The 18698-nt window shown below is 43.2% G+C and overlaps 1 protein-coding gene across 1 annotated transcript in view; it reads left to right on the forward strand.

Annotated features, from left to right (window-relative positions):
* LOC138453420 (CD109 antigen-like) overlaps positions 1-18698 on the forward strand; it is a 1060964-nt gene that overhangs the window by 332666 nt on the left and 709600 nt on the right. The window lies entirely within an intron of this gene.

Here is an 18698-nt window from a genome sequence, read left to right on the forward strand (position 1 = left end):
TTTCTAAAATCTTTACAAATGACCATAACAACTGCAAGTGACCATAATCCTATGACTTTAAGAATCGAATCAATCCAGACATCCCAAATTGATAGACGTCTTGTGGGAGCTCTGGTAAACAACAAGGCTGGTACGAGAATAAAATGGACTGGTAAAAAAAATTAAGGCTTTTATTAAATAAATATGATCCTTGAAGTTAGAAAGATGTATGTTAAAAGAAATAGCACAGCATCTTGGCAACGTATAATCTTATGAAGAATTAATTACACCTTGGACTAAAGGCTTTGCTGCGCCTTAGGGTTTTCAGTGCAGCACTCCTGTGAAGAGAGCACCATGCTAAGAGCCATGCATACATCTCTCTCTGAGCAGCACTCCCTATCATCACGGAACACCAAACAGAGCAGCAATGGCTCCCAGCATGGCGCGCCCTGTCTGTCAGGTGCGCTGCACTGACAGCCATACTGGCAGCGCAGCTCTTATTGCCTGGGATGCACAAGACAGTTTTAGGCAGAATCATATACAGTGCCCTTTGGGAATACCACACACAATTAAGACTACAAGTGCAAGAACAAATTCACCTTTGGTACAAGCCTGTACTACACAGTAAAGTGGTAGCGATGGTTGAGCAGCCAGACTTATCTCAAGAGTAAAGTGAGCAGTATCAGAAGTTACACAAAGGACAGCAATTACTATGGTTCAAACAAACACTGACTCAAGGTTTCTGAGTAAAAGAATATACATTTATTTACACCATCAGTTATAAAAACAGTTCACTAATGTAAAGCAGCAGAAAAATCACAATCTTAATATACTACACACCACCCAATCAATGCTGGACAAGTTAAGCTCAAAATGAAGTGTGAGCAAAATAGCACTCCAGCAATTTAAAAAGGGAGGGAAAGACATGGTTATTCAAAATCAAGCAGCACCAACAAGTAATAGGCCGGGCAATCTAGAAAAGGCTTACTACAACTAGGATTCAAATCAATAGGCCTGGACCAATGTTAATGGGTCAGTGTCTTTGGAGAGAATCACACAGTTCAGAGTAGTTTGCGGTTAAGTCTTTTCCAAGAGTTCGAAACGAAGTTGGTCGGAAGAAAAGTTATTTAAAAGTGTAGAGAAGGACAAGCCCTCGGATTGGCGAAAGATTTCAAACACTTTCAGCACGGTCGGACGGAACGAACAACCAGATTTGCACAGTACCTTAGTAGAAGAAGAATGCTCTCGCTGAGGCAGAAGTTCCTGGCAGGTCCTTCAGGCTCACGGTTCCTGAAGCGACTGTCGGACTGACAAGGCGGAGGAAGACTGGAGGGTCCTGCACTGCCCAGGGAAGAAACCAGCAGCAGAGCAAAGCGACGAATAAAAGGTGCGCTCCTTAAAACCCAAACAGGGTCTCGTCCTCCTGCCTATCCGGTTCACTGGAGAGATACACAGCAAATTCGACCAGGAGAGGGAGGCCTTGCTTGGTGTTTGGTGAACTGGTTGGTCCCACCAGCTCAAGAGGAGAAGATTCCTTACAGATCTTCCCTGTCGTTGAAGTTTCAGGCGATTCGGACCCGCAGCAGTGCTTCAACGGGATGTTCAGTTGTTGCAGTAGTCCTCTTCCTTCAGCTTTTCTTCGGTTCTCTCGATCCAGTGGCGACTCTGCCTTCCAAGTCCCAGAGACCTGCTTTTTATGCATTTTTCCCCCATTCACACAGCCTGGCTGTCAATCACACAACAGGGTGGCTGTCCTGGAAGGAAAGTCACCTAGCCAAACAAACAAGAGTGTGACTTGGGTCTCCAAGGAGACCCTGTGCAGGGGGCCTAAAATCCCTCCCTTACATCCTGTCCACCCAGACACTCAGGCACCTAAGGAGGGTTTCTGGGCAGAAGCCCGCCAAAGGACGGCAGACAAAGGAACCAAAGCTGGTTTGGCGCACAGAGTAAAGCACGAGAAAGACCTTTACAAAAAGAAATGGCGAATAAACCCAACCGGAACCAAATAAAATTAAAAGGGGTCCAGCGGATTAAAGTTCGAGGCTACCACCATAGCCTCTAACAGTACCAAGGCTATTTTCATAGTCTGCGATAAGAAAGAAATGGTAGATACCACTGCCACCAGCCAAATCTTAGAGAAAGGGGAACGAAATAATGTTCCATGAGAAACAGACAAAAAGGGATACTGGGTACTGGGTCTGTGATTTTTAAAAAGACTAGTAAAGTCAATGGCAACTTTACATGTTCTGGGAGACAGTAGTCAGTCCCAGAAAATGGAGTTTAAAGTGGGAAGTCTAAAAGACAACACTGTGTCACTGCACTAAAGAGGTGCTGTGTGACACACAGTAAAAAGATGATGCCTAGGGAGTAGGTGAGACTCCACAGTCTATGAACACAAAAATGTACAACACATAGCCTAAAACGCATGTAAGAGTGGGAAAAAAAGGCTCACACTCTTACCAGGTGAAAAAAATAAATCCTAGAAATCCAGCAAAGCTGCTGAGGGACTCAGTCGGTAAGGGAAATTAGCCATTCTGGAGAATTCTCTCTAACACTCACCCCCTGCCCCCCCAGATTAAGGGACAGGAGGATCTAATCCCTACCAGGATGGATCTCCTGTTGCAAGACAGTTAAATGGCCTGCTGAGTACACCAGCAACCTTTTATAACCCTTGCTAGGAAACTTTCTATCAGTGGTTTTCATTTGTAAACTACATGATCTACAGACCTTTGTGGTACATCTCTCCAATTTAATGTACAGGGGATCTGATCTAAAAGTCCCTCAGAAGTTGTAACAACCTCTGAACCTACAATAGGGTTTTTCAAGGGGTCATTAGAAAGGAATCCCTTAGATCTAGAGGGGCCTCCATGGTTCCTCACCACCTCTCTCTCAAGAGCAGGTTGGGTCTCAGGTATCTTGGTTGGAGGGGCTGTGGTCAAGCAAGGTACATGCTGCCACTTCCTCTGAGATCTGACCTTCCCTATTTTAGATGTTTCCCTCCTAACACTAGGATTTATAGTGGATTCTTCAGTAGAAGATCCAACAGACTTAAGGTGTTTAGACTTAGACCTATTTTTCCTGGTTTTCCACCAGCTTTGAGAATTACCAGTTCTCCCAGGCCTAGAGAGGGGTCCAGGGGTCCAATTTGCCTATCCCTCTCTTCCTCAGAAGCAGGGGGTGGGGTCAAAGACTTTACAATTAGATGGGCAATGTTGGAGCTTGGTTGGAGCTCCCATTTCCCTACTATACTAGCCTCAGATTTGCATGGGTTAGAGGTCAACTTACTAACAACAGTGCTTGCATTGGGGTCCTCTGTAGAGGTTCTGATAGGCTCAGAGTGGTCTCTTAAGGTTGCTTCTCTAGCCAATTTGGTTTAGTTCTGTTTTCTCTCACTGGTAGGCCTGGGGGTACTGGATACTACTCCTAGAGTTTTTAAATCATTCCCCAACAGGACTCTCCCAGGCACCTCATTCTGGACACTGACAGGAATCCTCACTGTCATATTATTACACTGAATGAGAGCTGATAGAATTGGAACCAACTGGACAGGGCCTCCAGAGAATTTACCTTTGGGTGCCTTAGCAACATCCTCAGGCTTGAAAAAGCTTTCATCCACTACTGTTCTGCTGGCCCCAGTGTCTCTCCTGGCAGGGGTATCCTGGCCATTGACAAGAACACTGTCCATATAATACCCTTTAGAGTTCTCTGGAATGGAGTTGTACACATCCATATTCTGTATCTTACCCAGACCCATGGACTCTAAGGATACAGTAGCCTGAAGACCCAAGGGTGCTTCAGCAAATAGTTGAAAGTGGGCACTAGCCATTTGTACTTCTTCCTCTGGGGAGAAGGCTAAGGAGGCAGTGCTGATCCCTGCAGGTTTACCCTTGCATCTGGGATCTCCTTTCACATGGTCAGTGGACCCACAAACATAGCATTTACCAAATGTTCTCTGGAATGGGGGTTTGTTCTGACATCCCTCTAGTTAGGCACCAGAGGATTCACTTGCCCTATTTGGTTTCCCATGGGGCTTACCCTGGTTATGTTTGGGGGCCTCGTCTGGTTGGATGCTATTAGAATTCTCCTTGTTATCTTTCTTTGGCTGCTTTCCCTCATCCTTCTTCTGAGTTGCCCCAGAATCCTTGTGAGTAGCCCTGTTGGCAACCCACAAGTAGGCAGCCTTAGCTAACTTCTTTGGATCTATTTCCTTAGAATCAGCCAAGTGCTGTCTGAGCTCAGGAGAGCAGGCATCATAAATTGACTCCAACATAACACGATTTCTCATACCTTCATAAGTGTTCACTCTGTAACCCTTAACCCAACCATCTAAGTTTTTCAAACATTCACATACCCAGGTATCCCAAGGGGTACCATCATGGGTTTTGAGGGTCCTAAACCTCTTAAGGTACTGGGAAGGTGTCTTCCCAAATCTAACAATTAAAGCTAGCTTCACACACTCATAATCCATCCTATCCACCTCGCCCAACTCTATCACAACATCAGATGCAACAGTGGGTAGCCTAGAGAAGAGCCAAGGAAGCAACTGATTCCCTGTAATGTCTTGAATCCCAAAGTTATACTCAAACATTGCCAACCAATCCAAAATATCAAGCTTAGCTTCATACATACCAACAATTTCTTTAGGCATACAGGGTCTCTTAGGACTGGAAGACCTAGAAGACCTTCAAAACCTTATGTATCTCTCACCGATCAATGCATAAAACCAGACCTCAATATCTTCAAGACAAACTAAAACCCTACCATCCTTCACACACTCTAAGATCAAGCTCTGCCGGCCTCATAGTCATACCAAAAACCAACTCAGTCAGGTTAGGTGGATTATCATTCTCAGCCCTGGCCCCCACTCTGTGGAACGCTCTTCCACCCCACATCCGACTCACCGAGGACCTCATGTCTTTCCGTAAATTACTGAAAACATGGCTCTTCCCCTAAAATCGACTCCTAACTCAAACTGGATAACAGCAATCAATGACCTTAGCCCAAAGCTGCTTTATCAAAAATAACAATCTAGCATCATGATCCGAGCGAGGAATCGAAAACTAATAAACGCTAATGTAAATTAAAACGGATAACTAAATAGAACGAGTGAAGTGGATGAAAGTAGTGAAGTGGATGAAAGGAATAAACTGGATGAAAACAGTGAAGTAGATAAAATTAAGGAAATGGTTGAAATCAATGAAATGGAAGAGAGGAACGAAGTGGACGAGAGGAATAAAGTGGACAAGAGGATGGAAAGGAGGAGTACATGAATACTGATTGAGTGCACGGAATAGATAGAGTGCAAGGAACTGATAGATGGCATGAAATGACAGAGTGCATGGAATGAACGGAACAAATGGATAGATGAATCAAGTGCATGACATGGATGGAGCGAACGGGACGGATGGAGTGCATGGGACGGATGGAGTGCACGGGACGGATGGAACAAATGGAATAGATGAATCAAGTGCATGACATAGATGGAATGCATGGGACGGATGGAGCGCACAGGATGGATGGAGCGCACCGGACGGATAGAGCGCACAGGATGGATGGAGCGCACAGGACGGATGGCGCGCATGGGCTGGATCAAGCGCACGGGACGAATGGAGCGCATGGGATGAAAGGAACAAATGGAATAGATGAATCAAGTGCATGGGACATGGATGGAGCGCATGGAATGGGTGGAGCGCATGGGATGGGTGGAGCGCAATGGACGGGTGGAGCGCATTGGACGGGTGGAGCGCATGGGACGGGTGGAGTGCATGGAACGGATGGAGAGCATGGAACGGATTAGAGTGCATGGGACGGATGGAGTGCATGGGATGGATGGAGTGCATGGGACGGATGGAGTGGATGAGATGGATGGAGTGCATGGGATGGATGGAGTGCATGGGACGGATGGAGTGCATGAGATGGATGGAGTGCATGGGATGGTGGAGTGCATGGGACGGATGGAGCGCATGGGACAGATGGAGCGCATGGGACGGATGGAGCGCGTGCAAAGGACGGCTGAAGAGTGTGGAGCGGCTGAAGAGTGTGGAGTGGCTGAAGAGTGTGGATCAGAAGGAATGCATGGAACTGATTGAACAGATGGAGTGCATAGAACTGAGGGAGTACATGCAACGGATGGAATGCATGCACATAATGGTTGGAGTGCACGGAACAGTTGGAGTGCATGGACCGGTTGAAGTGCACAGAACGGTTGGAGTGCACGGAACGCATGGAGCATGAAGGCGCTCGATCTCAAGCAACTATTGGAAACCACCATATCACGCTTACTCTCTTCTATACACCACCACTCAACTAGAACACATCGATACTATGACACATTCGGTATAGCTTTTCTCATACCAACACCTGCCACATACTCCCCATCATCCTAACTAAACACAGCTGGCTGCACACCCGCCAGCCTAGGCGTTCTCCTCAGGCCTAACCCAGCCAGAATCAGTCTGGTATAACCCTGCTAGAAGGAACACATACTCCTGATCTCCCAACCACCACACCTACAGCTAAGAAGCAGCTATCATACGAGTACGACACCTGGTGCGCACATATCCGGTGCACACACGCACTTTATGACTCTCTCTCTCTACTGACTTGAACTACGGTTCAACCTACCAGCACCTTGAGATCATACCAATGGTACATAAGGCGCTATATAAATGCAAAATAACATAACATAACATAACTATGGGCGAGAAGCATTTTCAATAGACCATTTCTTCATTTCTAGTGCATGGTTCAACTCCATTTCTCTGAGCTTAAGTTCTTCATGCTTTTGTTCAGTTTGAGCATTAATATGTTTGAATTCCAATTCAAGCCTCATCTTTTCTAGAGCAATGAATTCAGGACTGAGTGTAGGACCTGTAGGGGTCCCAGTAGACAAAGGTTGAGGTAGCTGAGCAAGCAGAGGAGCAATGAGGCATACATTGTGAGACACATCTAACTCATCCATAATAATTGGCACAATATCATCCTCATTATTTTCCACATTTGCTGGGGGGTTAGGTATTTCAGACACAATCCCCAGATTTTGTTTCTCTAACAACCTTTCAATTAATTCTAACTTTTTGCTTTTAACAGAGAGATTCCTTTCTCTACACAGATTTTTCAGATAATCAACAGTGTAACTAAGGAGGGTCTCCTGACTGTAGCTTTCCATATCATACATGATTAAAATGTGCTTTTAGTGGTGTTTAGCCTTGTGGTTAGTTGAGCCAAGGTAATAGCAGCACTCTAAGTGTAATCACTATACTTGATCCTCACCGCTGTATACCAGTGTTAGGCAGAATCATACACAGTACCCTTTGGGAACACCACACACAATTAAGACTACAAGTGCAAGTACAAAACCACCTTTAGTACAAGCCTGTACTACACAGTAAAGTGGTAGCGATGGCTGAGGAGCCAGACTTATCTCAAGAGTAAAGTGAGCAGTATCAGAAGTTACACAAAGGACAGCAATTACTATGGTTCAAACAAACACTGACTCAAGGTTTCTGAGTAAAAGAATATACATTTATTTACACCATCAGTTATAAAACAGTTCACTAATGTAAAGCAGCTGAAAAATCACAATCTTAATATACTACACACCACCCAATCAATTCTGGGCAAGTTAAGCTCAAAATGAAGTGTTAGCAAAATGGCACTCGAGCAATTTAAAAAGAGAGGGAAAGACAAGGTTATTCAAACTCAAGCAGCACCAACAAGTAGTAGGCAGGGCAATCTAGAAAAGGCTTAATACAACTAGGATTCAAATCAATAGGTATGGGCCAATGTTAGTGGGTCAGTGTCTTTGCAGAGAATCACACAGTTCAGAGTAGTTTGCGGTTAAGTCTTTGCCAACGGTTCGAAACGAAGTTGGTCAGAAGAAAAGTTATTTAAAAGTGTAGAGAAGGACAAGTCCTCAGATTGGTGAAAGATTTCAAACACTTTCACCGCGGTCGGACGGAGCGAACGACTGGATTTGCACAGTACCTTAGTAGAAGAAGAATGCTGTGGCTGAGGCAGAAGTTCCTGGCAGGTCCTGCAGGCTCACGGTTCCTGAAGCGACTGTTGGACTGACAGGACGGAGGAAGACTGGATGGTTCTGCACTGCCCAGGGAAGAAAACAGCAGCAGAGCAAAGCAACAAATAAAAGGTGCACTCCTTAAAATCCAAACAGGGTCCGGTCCTCCTGGCTATCCGGTTCACTGCAGCGATGCACAGCAAATTCGACCAGGAGAGGGAGGTCTTGCTTGTTGTTCGGCGAACTGGTTGGTCCCACCAGCTCAAGAGGAGAAGATTCCTTGCAGATCTTCCCTGTCGTGGAAGTTTCAGGCGCTTCGGACCCGCAGCAGGGCTTCACCGGGAGGTTCAGTAGTTGCAGTAGTCCTCTTCCTTCAGCTTCTCTTCTGTTCTCTTGATCCAGTGGCGACTCTGCCTTCCAAGTCCCAGAGACCTGCTTTTTATGCAGTTTTCCCCCATTCACACAGCCTGGCTGTCAATCACACAGCAGGGTGGCTGTCCTGGCAGGCAGTCACCTAGCCAATCAAACAAGGGTGTGACTTAGGTCTCCAAGGAGACCCTGTGCAGGGGGCCTAAAACCCCTCCCTCACATCCTGTCCAGCCAGACACTCAGGCACCTAAGGAGGGCTTCTGTGCAGAACCCCGCCAAAGGATGGCAAACAAAGGAACCAAACCTGGTTTGGCGCACAGAGTAAAGCATGAGAAAGACCTTTACAAAAAGAAATGGCGAATAAACCCAACCTGAACCAAATAAAATTAAAAGGGGTCCAGCGGATTAATGTTCAAGGCTACCACCATAGCCTCTAACAGTACCAAGGCTATTTTCATAATCCGCGGTAAGAAAGAAACGGTATATACCACTGCCACTGGCCAAATCTTAGAGAAAGGGGAACGAAATAACGTTCCATGAGAAACAGACAAAAAGGGATAACTATTAACATTTTCCATTACTCTATGGAAGTTAGCTTGTACTGGGTCTATGATTTTTAAAAAGACTAGTAAAGACAATGGCAACTTTACATGTTCTGGGAGACAGTAGTCAGTCCCAGAAAATGGAGTTTAAAGTGGGAAGTCTAAAAGACAATCCTGTGTCACTGCACTAAAGGTGCTGTGTGACATACAGTAAAAAGATGATGCCTATGGAGTAGATGAGACTCCACAGTCTATGAACACAAAAATGTACAACACATAGCCTAAAACACATGTAAGAGTGGGAAAAAAGGCTCACACTCTTACCAGGTGAAAATAAAAATCCTAGAAATCCAGCAAAGCTGTTGAGGGACTCAGTAGGTAAGGGAAATGAGCCATTCTGGAGAATTCTCCCTAACAGACAGAGGCTGCCCGGGCAATCCTGCTGCGCTCGGGCCTTTAACTTGGTCTTCAGGGACCATAATTCCCAGTATGTCCCTTGGACTAGGTCTATAAAGCTTAAATCAAACACACCATGTACAGTATTAACTAGGGATGGGTGAAGATCCTGCCACAGAAACAGAATTGGCGAAATTCTCCAACAACTCTGTTCCGCCAGCTGGGCAATTTCCCAACATTAATGCACCACTTTTGGTGTTTTTTTTGTATTGACCGACATTGATATAATGAAGAATGAAATTGAAGACCATCCGGCTGCATCTACTACGAAAGATAAGAAATATCGGAAAATGTATGACATACAAAAAAAAATCAGGATGAGGTGAAATTAAGGAAATCGAGGAAATTCGAAATTCGGATGAGAAGGATGATACAGTGTTCACCTTTCAGCCCAAATTTGATGATATGAAAACGAATACCTTCAGAGAAAGTACACCAAACACCTCTCCTGCCAGTTAAGATGTAGACAGTGAACCAGATGGCTCCAAATCCACAAACTGACCTACAAATGATGACTCTGCAACAACAGAGGCAGCACAACCAGGAACGTCTCTTTTAGATCAGATTCGACGATTCAAAAAAGGCAACCGGAGAACTCAAATAAACAACGAGAAAAAAGTCCATTTTCAGGACCCCATCGTAACAAATATGCCTACTCAGAGAGGGAGTACAGAGGGAAGAGGGATGGTATGCATAAACCCCGGCTCAGAAGGAGAGCCAAGAGTCACAAGATTCAGATTTCAGAAGCAACATCAAAATCTGAGACCGCAATTCTAGTACTCAGCAAATGACATTATATACTTTTGTCTAAACGAAATTCCAAATTCTTAGAGCTTTATTAAAGAGAAACTCTCTGCTGACATTTTTGCAGTGCTTTGCGCGAATGTGGTTGGTCTCACAACAATTCAGACCATGCACAGTATTAACTAGGGATGGCCGAAGATCCCGCCACCGAAACAGAATTGGCGAAATTCACCAACAACTCTGTTCCGCCAGCTTGACAATTTTCCACAGTTAATGTAGCACCTTTGGCATTTTTTTCTTTAGCAGCAGAAATTTCATTTTTTGCAAACATTTTGTTTTTTGTTTTGTCTGAAAAAACACAAAAAATAAAATGTCAGGGGAACACTATATTTTAAAAGGAGAAATATCCCCCCCCGACCCAAAATGTTTGATAAAAAAAAATTCCATTAAAAAACCAAAATATTGTGTGGGAATAGGCCCCAATTGTGCAATTCGGATCCATGGGTGAAATTGGTGGATTTGGTGGAATTTGCCAGGAATCCGCCAATTTTCCTGCTGTGCAGAACTTGCAGTTTTCACCCACCCCTAGTATTAACCAACACTAACTAGAAAGCACTACAAAAACCCCACCACTGTAGAATATGCAAAGATAGCAGGTACAGCACTCTTGGTAATGAGACGGGGGAGAAAAGGCAATTGATAACAACAATGTTCTTTAAAAGAATATGTTTTTGGGTGCAGAAGGGATAAAAGTGAACAAACTAGTCTCTAGGGCCAAAAATGGACCAAGGGGGAAGTTAGCAGTCAATAATACCTTTTCGCAGTTATTGGTGGTTCGTCAGCACCAAACCAGACTTCTTGGTGCTGTGCGAAGATCAGGAAAGGTAGCAACGGAGAGTCCTGGTGGTTCAAAAGTGTTGCACATCTCTGGACACATGTCTCCTAGCAGTTCGACAGTAAAACACACTGGGCTCTCAGGGTCCTGTGAGTCCCAATCCAGTGGTTCAGTGACAAAATGTGTCATTTTCTTGTGCTCCCAAACACGCAGGAGGCTGGCACACAACTGAAGGGGCCCTTCAACACAGTAAGGTCCTGAATACCACTTTGGCTAGCAGAGAGGCAGGTCTCGTACCAGCAGCAGGATCAGCACCAGTGGTAGCTGGGGATGGTGAGGGGACAGAGCTCTCCGCTACCTTAGAACACCTGCCTTCACTTCACTGGAGGACTATGGTAAGGGCAGCGTCAAGATGAAATCTTCTTCAAGGGTTGGAGTCCAAAAGATTATTCCATGATGATTCAAAGAAGTGAAGTGAGACTCCTTTTAACATTAAAAATCTACGGATGATTGGACAAGGCTATCCTCCCTTACTGGTCCAATCCCTGCTCCTGAAATGAGTGGACTTTGCCCTTCTGACATCACACTCAAAGTGCTTTGCTCTAGAGGAAGTGGCAACAAAGGAAGGAGAGAGAGACAGAGAGAAAAAAGATGGTTGAAGTCTTCCTCCAATGCACAGAAATCTCCTGTCGGTTCCATGTCCGTTTGCTGACAAGCATTTTTTCAAAGTAATTTCTGTCGCTGAAATTACTCCAAAAAAACACATCTAATTCTTGTTTTATTTGGGAGTCCACAAACCCTCTTTTCCCTATGCTATTTCCCCTCCTCCAACCCCCTCCCTGCCCATTTTCTCACCTTACCCCCCTATATATTTCGGTGAATTTTTTTCAAAGTCATTATGGCGTTGGAAATTACTGCAAACATTTTTTTGTCTGAAAATCAACGCAATACCTTCCTGTCTATACTAACCCCACCCCCTTCCCTTCTCAAGAGGCTGTTAGAAATGCAGCACCCTCGTGTGAGGCTACTCCCTTTGAATGGGTGGTCTCCTTTGATGCCTGGGCCCAGGAAAGCAGTCTGTTGTGCATCTCTGGAGGAGTGTCTTTACTATCCTCACAAATAAATCAAAATGGACGCATGGCCATTCAGGTTCTTCTCCTGTTATTTTGGCAGGATCAGCCTGTCTGGCTAAAGTACACATCATCTTCCACAGCTGAGCTGGCTCACATTTGTGATATCAAATGTGATTTGACTGCAATGAATATAAGTTATGGCAGGCACCATACCTTAACTCTGGCATAGCTTATTTTTAGATAAAAGGGGAGGAAGCTTGGGGGATGGACGGATCCCTGCGCTATGTTGGTGGAGATCTATTGGCTCCTGCTGCCTTGCCAGGGTTCCTGTAGTACAAGCTCCTGGAGTCCCGTCGGTTAGGAAAATGATGAAGAAGCTGGAACCCCATATTCTAATAGGCGCTGGATGTAGTGATTCTCACTGTTTTGTGATATATCCTTGAGGGTAGGAACAAAGATGAGTCCTGAACCATTTGTTTATGCGTGTTAAGGTTTAATTGGCACAAGGTTGATGTGCTTAATGAGCCACGCAATTGCCAGTAACATGAAGAAAAAGCCAACACATGTTTCGACCGTAGGTCTTTTTCAAGGCTAAGGAGTATCATTCTAGAGAATAAGTCCTTGGTTAAGGTGCTGTTTAGCATCGGATAAGGCCAGGCAGCCCTCTGCAAACACGGTCTGCTGTGAATCGGATCCGACAAATGGCAATTCATCACAGTATGTTTTATATGTTAGCGCCTTTAAACAGTTTTTCCCTGTAATAAGTTTGCACTTAATAAATAATTCTATCTATCTATCTATCTATCTATCTATCTATCTATCTATCTATCTATCTATTGATATTGATATTTTATTTCTATCGCGCTCGTACACAAGTGTTTCAGAGCGCGACAAGGCAAGGGAGGGGAATTGGGGAGAACAAAACAGCGATCTTACTAGGCCCAGTGACATTGAGAACGCGCAAGTGCATCTATCTATCTACAGTACTAACGTGGTGATCATTCCACTACTGCCACATTAACACACCACTGTACTATGAGTTTGGTGGTAAGGAGGAGGATACAATTGGAGGTAAACCCTTTATCTTACCTCCAAAAGTCAGCAAGTTTGGCAGAACTACTGTCGTCAGTAATTCCGCTGAAATCCCCAGGGAGACCTATGGACAAAAAAATTGCGACTTACACCTCCCTGCCATTACTTGTAACTCATTACCGTGGGACCAAGTAGCGGTAACAGTAATTGAGGTTGGTGGCATTTCGGCGGATTTACTGCTGAAATATCACCAAATTCGTATTGAGGACATTTATGTTGTTGTACTCAGAAATAATGATTCAGATTTGCCTAAATGATACCAGGTCTCTTTCTAGAGTTTTTTGTAATTCACTTGGATTGCTGCAGGTTTGTGTGTTACCCCCATTTCTAAAACCTGTATTTATCTGATCTGGTTAGAGGTTTTGCTGTGGTTCAAGCGTTCCCTAAAAGGTTTAGTAAGTAATTTACAGGTTGGAAGGCTGGCCTATGCAAATGACATTATTATATTTTATTCCACCTCGATTGTACTACAGAGGAGCTTGTCAGCTTTCTTACTTTATGTAAAGGAGATATATTTGCAGACAAATGTTAAAAAGCCCGTAATTAGTATTTTCTCGAGGTCAAGCTTGCAAAACAAATGTTAGTGTTTTTTGTGTGATATCAGATAGAACATGGTCTATCATTTTAGGTATATTAGTTTTCCAATATACGGTAAAAATTGTCAATCAAGAATGTTTTATAGACCCATGACAAAAGTCCTAACAGCCCAAATGATAAAAACTTAAAATAAATATTGTCACTTCTCCTTAACACCTCTAATTAAATATTGTGTTTTACAAAATGGGTATGGTTAGATCAATTAGAATATGATATGTGGGTAATTGGTCTAAGTCTGAGGTCTTACCGATTACGCGATATTGTGATAAGCGTTTGGTGTCTGAATGGGGTTTTCAGTGGTGCGATAAAAGATTAAAATACCTGGGTTTTTGGCTGACACCAGTGGTTGATGATATGGTGGGAGAAAACATGATTGAGGTGTGTAGAGATCTGAAAATGAATATTGAGAGATTGTCTTTTTTACGTTTATCGCTCTGGGGCAAAGTGAACGCTCTAAAAATGAATGCGGATCCAAAAGTTAATTACATACTGGGTATGCTTCCGATGAAGATAAGTAGGTTTAATTGGAAGAAAATTGATGGCTTTCTGCAGTCGTTCCTTTGGGATGATAAATCACCGCGACTTTATGGAAGCTTCAATTGCCTATGGAGAAAGGGGGACTGGGCGTTCCGAATTTCAAAGCTTATCATTTGGCTTTTTCTAGTCACTTTATAGTCCCCTTCTTGAAAGAACCACCGGATAGGTGGGCTGTGGCGGAGGCGAGTTTATTCGGCCCACTTCCTCCTAGGGCAATCGTCACGGCCACAAATAGGCAATGTAGGAAAATGCCAATGACTGTGTTTCTGAGAGAGACTTGGAAAAATGTGCATGAAATGTTGAGCTCGGTGGCTTTGAAGACTTCTCATGCTTCCATTTGGTTGAACCCAGCGATAGTTGATGGGGGTAAGCCTTTATTCTGGCCGGAGTGGCTTCTAGGTGGTATATATTGGATTGGTGATGTCATTAGGGATGGTAAGTGGATTGATGAAGGAGAGTTATGTGCGAAATTTAATATTGACAATTACTCAACTAGTGACTTCAGGAAATTGAAAAGATGTATAAGAAAGATGGTTGAGCAAGGTGATGCAATAGAGAATATCTTTCTTAAGGAGAGAGAGTCAGAATGTGGTTCAATTGCTAGCAGGGTGTACAATCAAATTGTGTCTAATTATAAAGAGAATTCTGAACTAAGAGCGGATTGGGTCAGGTGATTGGGGTGTGTGATTTCATTTGAGATGTGGTTGGAAATGTGTGCTATATAAAGCTTTGCTCTATACACTTGGAAGAACGTTTGAGGCAAATAAAGATCCTCAACAGAGTGTACTGGAGTCTGGAAAGGATGATGAAGAGAGGTATGGTGGAATCTGACGAATGCTGGTCCTGTGGGAATGAAGTAGGTAGCTTGGAACATTTACTCTGGGACTGTATACGAGTATGCAGATTTTGGCAGGATGTGTGTAGCATTTGCTTGCAAATTTTGACTTTGGATATTGCATTGGATTTCAAAACGATGATTTTAGGAGGTGGTGAGTTACTTGAGGACCTTTCAGTCTCTCAGAAGAAAATCTTGTTCCGAGGGGCCTGTATAGGCAAAAAGATAATATTAAGGGGCTGGAAATCACGAATTGCACCTACGGTTGCGGATTGGATTGAGGAGATGACTTGTCTTGCAAACATGGAGAGAGTAATTTACAGGAGACAAGGGAAACTGACCTTGCATGCAAAGATTTGGGATAACTTTCTGAATATGTACTAGTTCTTTAACTGACTGTAAATATGTATATTTTATTGTACATGTAGTTTTATTGTTTTGGATTTTTATTGTTGATGATTAACTGTTCTTGTGTAAAATGTACAAATAAATATTATTTTTAAAAAAATAAATAGAATATGATATGCGGAAGAGAATACCGAATCTACCCTCTTCCCTGCCTACTGTTCTAGTGTGTCATGAATTTGGGATGATGATGTCATTGAAGGTGAGAGTAGATCAGATGAAATACATGCTTTTTAAGAACATTTTGTATCCTCCTAAATATTCTTTTTATGGATACCTAAATGTTTAGTGGATGAATACTTCTGTAGAGGTCTTAACTATATTTACTAATGATTGCAAACCTCTGATTTTAACCTTTGCACACTATTGTGAAATGTTAATTCGCAATCCATCATTTATTGAAAAGAAATTGAGCTACCATGATTGTATCCAGACTAAACAGTGTATACAGGGTTACAAATTATTTAAAGAATATTCTGCTTTGAACCTAAATGGAATGTGTTATCACATTATATATGTGCCTTTCTGAATAATATATACTGTCACAATTGTATACGTTTTAAAATGAAATCTACTCCCTAGAAATAATGGGTCCTCGTAGAAGAATTCCTACAGAAGCTCGTACAGATTATGCAAGTAGTCCAATGTTCTTGAGTCATTAAGGCGCCTCATTATAGGGTGTGCTAGAACTACTCATTCAGCGAAGGAATCATTTGGTAGATTGGTTTTCTCTTCTGACCAGACATTTAAGAACATTTTTGGCATCGTCTGTGATCATGGTTGGATGAAATATTTCATGTCGTTTTGGTTGTTGATGTTGTTTCTCCTGAAGATGGGTACTTTTCAAATCCAAATCGCTTTTATGTAAGGCTGTTTTTCATCTTCAAAACCACTGCAAATATGTTTAAAATACAATATAGAGAATACATTGAACAATGAAAATTGAATTGCATGCCAAGGAGTATTTGTTTTATTTATTGGGTATTTGTAATGCGCCTATAAACAAAGTGTTTCAAGGCGCAATGCTTGAAAGAATGTGGAATTCTTTTCTAAATGTGTATAGATTGCTGGCCATTGTAGAGCAGCCATGATTAAAGTCAGTCATGTTGATGTCTTCAAAGCCACTGAGTGCATGGCATATGGTATCCTGAAAGAACTGTGTCAAAGTTCAGGTACTAATATTTGCACTAGTCCCACATGCATAGAGAACGTAGTTATGGGAAGGACCTTTTGCTCACCTTTAACTGATGGTATCTGGCTTTCAGGTCTAGTTTGGAGAAGACTGTGGTGCCACGTTAGGTTGCCAATTGTGGGTGTGATGTGTCATTCGATGTGTCCTTCCTTGAGGATGGACTGGCTGGGCAGGTCCATGTCTATGCACATTCAGAGCTGATCTGGTTTTTTGGCCTTCTTAATTTCTTCATGACCATAATTGGCAAAACCCATGGTGTGGGTCTTGTACCTTCTCTACGATCTGGATCTTTTTTTTATGGCTTAGAGATCGTCCCCGACTTTGGCCTGCTTATGTAATGGTGTTCTCTGGTGCCTCTGGGTTGAACGTTCTTATTAATCTGGAGCTTGCTTACATTGTTCTTTATGTAGCTGATGGCAGCAAATTTGTCAATAAAGTTTTTGAGCATGTCATCCGGGGAAGAGATATGGGGGTTGAAAAGAGAACCTGATGAGTCCCCGTTTTACCACAGCTCTCCATCGGAGCAGACTACCTGACCCAGTCTTGGCAACACCTTCTCCCAAGGCAAACGTTCTTTGTGATGTGATGCAGAACAGGAGAGAAAAGGTCCAATAACAGGATCAGTGTTTTGCATGAACAGTTTTATGTGTGTAATTTGTATATACAAAACACATTTTGTTAAAGGTTATTGTTTTAACTAAATAAATTACAAAAATTAAATAAAAAAAAACAGTTTTCTGCTGCTGTTCTACAATTCTGGATCTATTTGCCAGACAAACAACACTTGGCTCCCCTTCTTCACTGGTTCCTGTTAAGCACTTAACTTCCCCATTACTTGTTGTAGTTTCTAGCCATATGCTCTTTTCTGTTTTTTTTCCCTTTTCTACAGAGCATCTAATGTTGTATGTACTGTGCTCCATTGCCATGCAACATGATTTTCAGAGTATGAAAAGTGTGAAAAGTTTGCTGGTTAAACACTTAATCCATGGCAGAAGCTGTGATGTCTGCTTGTAGGCAGGTCTCTAGGACCATAACAAGAAAAATACAGTGTTCTTCAAGGATTGGCATGCACCCTGAATTGACTTGCACACAAGTCTCCTCTTCTATGTCTGGTAACTTGCACAGCTTTGCCAGGTGTTCAACCCTCACATGGGAGCTGAAAATAAATGTATTTGTCTTCTGATGTGTTTGAAGGCAAGTGAACCTTTTGGAGTCTTGCTTCACCTGCATGTGAAATTGCACATTGAGGGCCGAAGTTGCTGCCTCCTTATCATTGTCACAGCCGATGTTCAGTAAGAACAGAAACAACTCATGTAAATCGTCATCTGCCAGGTGTAGCTGCAGAGGCAGTATCACTCCTGGGTATGTCAGTGTGGTGGTGTTAAAGCAGTTATTTGTATGTCACATCTACATCGTCGGAGTAGACAATGATAGATCATGAATCAATGATGCATTATTTTGCATGTTTTACGATGGTAGCTGTGGGAAGCTGGAGGTACCACGGGAATGATCTACCGGTGACTCTGTACCAGGCGTAGTGGTAGGACAGCTGGTGTCCTGGCCATATACACACTTGCGGGATTGGGTGTAAAGCTAGGTGGGCTCAAATTCTCATTTGGGATACTCCTCCTCACCAGTTGTTATGAACCACACTTTCATGATACACTAATAATGTGCATTTATTACATAATGAATGGTGGCACTGATGACATGTGGGCGAGTTTACTGCATTAACTCCTACCTTGGTGCCCCACTCAAACACAGAGTTAGACCTTTCTTAGGCAGAGTGTCATGTCACACCATCATGGTCTATGTTTGTTGTGTGTAGTGAAGTCGGGAATGTGGAGGTACAGTGAGGGGCATTGCATGGCAAAGATACAGAGCTTCACACATATGTTCGATATGCCAGCCAAAAGCCGGTAGAGGTAGGGGTGCTTGGTGCGTAATACTGTAGTAATGCAACACTAAGTCAGCAGGACCATGAAGACTTTGATGCAGATGGCCAACCAGGCATTCATGGCCAGT

The sequence above is a fragment of the Ambystoma mexicanum genome, chromosome 4p (genome assembly GCF_040938575.1).
Source record: "Ambystoma mexicanum isolate Mex_15411 chromosome 4p, UKY_AmexF1_1, whole genome shotgun sequence".
Classification (NCBI taxonomy): Eukaryota; Metazoa; Chordata; class Amphibia; order Caudata; family Ambystomatidae; genus Ambystoma; species Ambystoma mexicanum.